The following is a 4,454-nucleotide window of genomic DNA, read 5'->3' as shown; positions in this document are numbered from 1 at the left end:
AAATGACGAGTTAATGGGTGCAGCACACCAACATGGCCCATGTATACATATGTAACAAACCTGCACGTTGTGCACATGTACCCTAGAACTTGAAGTATAATTTTTAAAAAAAAAGAAAGAAAAAGAAAACTGAGGCTTAGAGGGTGTGGTTGACATCTGTCAGGTTTTGCCTATCTGCATTCTTACTAGATGGAAGGATCCCCATCTCTCAAGTCTTGTTGGGAGGCAAGATCCAAATTCACTATGCCTGAAGTGAGCATATATCCCTATCCCAGTTCCTTGACAAGAAGCATGTGGCCCAGATTTGGCCAAACAGATGCTCCTGTCAGGGATTTTGCCTCATGTGTAAGTACTCAATGACAGCAATAGGCAGAGAACATTCTCTGAGGCTGCAGCAGATTTAAGAGTCCAGCAGTGGCCAGGTGCGGTGGCTCATGCTTGTAATCTCAGCACTTTGGGAGGCCAAGGCATGTGGATCACCTGAGGTCAGGAGTTCAAGACCAGCCTGGCCAACATGGTGAAACACCATCTCTACTAAAAATACGAAAAATAGCTGGGCGTGGTGGCGGAGCACCTGTAATCCCAACTTCTTGGGAGGGTGAGGCAGGAGAATCGCTTGAACCAACGAGGGCAGTGTGGAGGAGGTTGCAGTGAGCCGAGATCACGCCATTGCACTCCTGCCTGGGCAAAAGAGCAAGACTCCATCTTAAAAAAAAAAAAAAAAAAAGGAGTCCAGCAGTGAAAATGGCAGTAGTGTCCTAAGCTGGACTACCAGAGTCAAGGTCCTAACCTGACTTCCCCTGGCATGACCTCTCTTCTGTTCTTACCTATAAAATTTTCTTGGGCTCTGCCTTCTCCTTAGAGTCATTTACCTACCTTCACATTCATACTGAGAGCTACCCAAAGCCATCCAGTCAAATCTATTTGTGCTTAAATTGAGTCAGATTTTCCTATTTGTAGCCGAAAACCCTGAATGGGTCTTAGGGATTAAGAATTTTGCCCACAGCTCTTACCAAAGAGACATCCAATAATCAGATACACAAAATTCTTTTCCATAGATGTCAGTTAGCCTCTTTTCCCAGCCACCCTGGGGCTTAGTCAATGGGCTCATGCATAATGTAGCCGTAGTAACAGAGATGGAAGATATGCAAGGGCTCAAAAATACTGCCTTCCTTCACCAAGGCTGGTTTGGCAACTGCTGATTGTTTAACCTGCTGGTGACAGAAACCAACATTGAGTCCCTAATATAATACCATATTTGAAGTAGAAGTAGATCAGTCAAATATGTGGTGGCAGGTTAGTTACATCAATTTCTTTTCATCATGGAGGCAAGGGAGAGAGGCAGCAATTTATCATCACTGGAAGGGGTTACTCATTATGGACGTATATTTGACTTTCCTGCCAGCTGTGTTTCTGCCAGCAATACTGACTGTGAACACCTTTATTCATCACCACAGAAACATTGTCCCATTGAGCATTGCTTCTACCAAAGAAGTGAGAGAAAGAGATGTCTATGGATTTCACTGGTCTCACCATGTGTACCATCACCTACAAGCACATGCCCTTACAGAATGGTAGAATAACCTACTTGAGACTCAGTTATGGTACCAGCTAGACAACAGCAGCCTGATAAATTGGGGTGCTGTGCTATAGAATGAGATAATGCTCTAACCAATAGCCAATACATACTACTGCTTCTCCCAGTATAACAGCAGGAGTCTAGAAACCAAGGAGTGGTAGTATCACCCTCCATTACTTCATATAAGGACCCAGACACAAAGGTTTTGTACCTGTTTCTCATGGCTCTTGGCTTTCTGCTGACTTAGAAGGCTTAATAATGAGAAAAAGATGGCTTGCACTTAGAGACTCAACAGGCAGGATCAGCAAGGGTTCAAACCCCTTAAAATGAAAGTTTGAGTTACTGCATCAGGTAAAGTAGCATGACTAGTTGAGGTGCTGGCTGAGGGTTGAAAAGGAACATGAAGTGGAAGTAGAAGAAAGTGAAAAATATCAACTATGGGCTTGGGACCAGATGCAGAAATATGGTCTGTCCTAGCTACTCCAGTTTTCTTCCTTGCTTTGAATACAGTAATAAATTTCCTTTGTTTAGTTTTTCCTCTTCCTATAGCATTTTATATTACTGTGTTGGAGGTAGTGAACTTTTTAAGTTATACCTCAGGTTATAGGATATAAAAGTGCCATTGTGAGCAAACTAGAATAGGAATGAACATCCCCTTGGAGTCAGGAATTTCTCTTGGGCCTTCCTGATTTCTCAGACAGCAGCCCACTCCTCCAACCCCTCTAATGAATTTGTAAGCACCTCATGCCCCGTATTTAGCCCTTCCTGCTTAAAATTGCTAGACTGGTTTTCTGTTATCTGCATGTAAGCTCTGACCAAAAAGCAAAGCAAACAAAACAATCATGCAAACAATGAAAAGGCATAAGCCATGGTTATTTTGTTATTGAATCGAAATGATTAGGGAACAGTGGTTTAGATTATTTCTTTCAGTTACTTAAAAGAGCTCTTTGCTTTTTATTCAGGCTATAAAAATTGCCGTAGGCCATTATGTAGCTCCCTTTGACATGACTTTGTCTTTTATGAGTCTCACAAATGTTTTGATCAAAGGAAAGAATCACTATTTTCTGCCAACACTTAAATCTTTAAAGTTGGAGAAATAACCTTTCCCAAATTGCAGCTAGCTCCTTAGGGATAGGAATCATGCCTATGTTACTCACTCTTAACAGCACTTAACACAGTAGACTCCACATAGCAACATGAATAGATTCTTCAATATATGTTTTATTTTTTCCTGGAGTAATAAGCATGGTGATTTGAGGGTCTATGACCTCCTAGATTTCTGGGCCTGTGATGTGGGGCAGCCTTGATCTCTGAAATGCCTTTGGGGTCTTTCTCCCATTGTCTTATGATTAGCCTCTGGCTCCCTTCTATCTGAACCAATCTTTTAGCAAAGGGTCGGTCGAGAACATGCTTCTTCACTCTACATGGCCAGTCTGCAAACTTTCCAAATCTTGCCATTCTCTTAACTATAAATTACGTCTTTAAGTCATATCTTTGCACTCACATCTCACTGCATGCAGTTCAAAGTAGCCATGCAGCAGCCTGAATGCTTTGCTGCTTAGGTATTTCTTCTGCCATATATCTCAGCTTATTGCTGTTAAATTCTGCATTTCATGAAGTCCTAGGATATGAACACAATTCGGCCGAGGTCTTTGCTACTTTATAACAAGGATGGCCTGTACTCCAGTTTCCTCATCTCCAACTGAGACCTCATCAGATCATTTCCACTTGAGACCCAATCAGAAGGGCCGTTACTGTCCATTTTTCTGCCAACATTCTGGTCACAACCACTTAAGTAATCTCTAAGAAGTTCCATACTTTCTCTAGTCTTCTCTTGTGAGCCCTCACCAGGATCATGCTTAATGCTCTGTTCATGACAACCTAGTCTTTTTCTATCCTGCTTCTCTAAAGTCTCCTAGCTTCTACCCATTATCCAGTTTCAAAGCCCTTTCCACATTTTCAGGTGTCCATTATAGCAGCAACTCCACTTCTGGTACCAATTTTCTGTCTTAGTCCATTTTCTGCTGTTATAATGGAATATCACAGTCTGGGTAATTTACAAAGAACCGGTATTTATTTGGATTATGGTTTTGGAGGCTTGGAAGTCCAAGATCGTGCTGCTGGCATCTGGAGAGGGTAATCCCAATGGCAGAAGGTGGAAGGTGAGCACATAAGAAAGAGAAAGGCAGCAGGGGCTGGACTCATTTTGTAACGGCCCACTCTTGTGATAACTAACCTGCTCTCACAATAGTGACATTAATCTATTCATGAAGGCTCTGACCTAATGACCCAATTACCTCTTTTTAGGTCTTACCTCTCAATACTGTTGCATTGGGATTCAGTTTTCAACATATGCCCTTTTGGGAACATATTCAAGCCACAGCACTTACCATGGCCACAGAGAATCTGGCTCTTGTTCTCTCTCTCCATCATCTTTTTCCACCCGACTCCTGTGCTTCCACTGTGCTCGAGTTTCACTAGTCTTTCTTTGAGGCATCAAGCTCTTTTCTTTTCTTTTCTTTTCTTTTCTTTTCTTTTTAGAGACAGAGTTCTGCTCTGTCACTGGGTGGAGTGCAGTGCCATGATCATAGCTCACTGTAAGCTCAAACTACTGGGCTCAAGTAATCCTTCTGCCTAAGCCTCCCAAGTAGTTGGGACTACAGGTGCATGGCACCACACTCGGCTCATTTTTAATTTTTTTTTTTTTTGGTAGAGACAGGGTCTCACTATGTTGCCCAGGCTGGTTCCAAACTCCTGACTATAAGTGATCCTCCTGCTTCAGCCTCCCAAAGCACTGGGATTACAGTCATGAGCCACCAAAGCCAACTAGCAAGCTCTTATCTTTGTTAGGTCTTTTGCATGTATTATTTTTCTG

This window comes from Mandrillus leucophaeus, unplaced genomic scaffold, assembly GCF_000951045.1.
Source record: "Mandrillus leucophaeus isolate KB7577 unplaced genomic scaffold, Mleu.le_1.0 Scaffold691, whole genome shotgun sequence".
Taxonomy (NCBI): Eukaryota; Metazoa; Chordata; class Mammalia; order Primates; family Cercopithecidae; genus Mandrillus; species Mandrillus leucophaeus.
Note: the sequence above shows the minus strand (reverse complement) of the source record.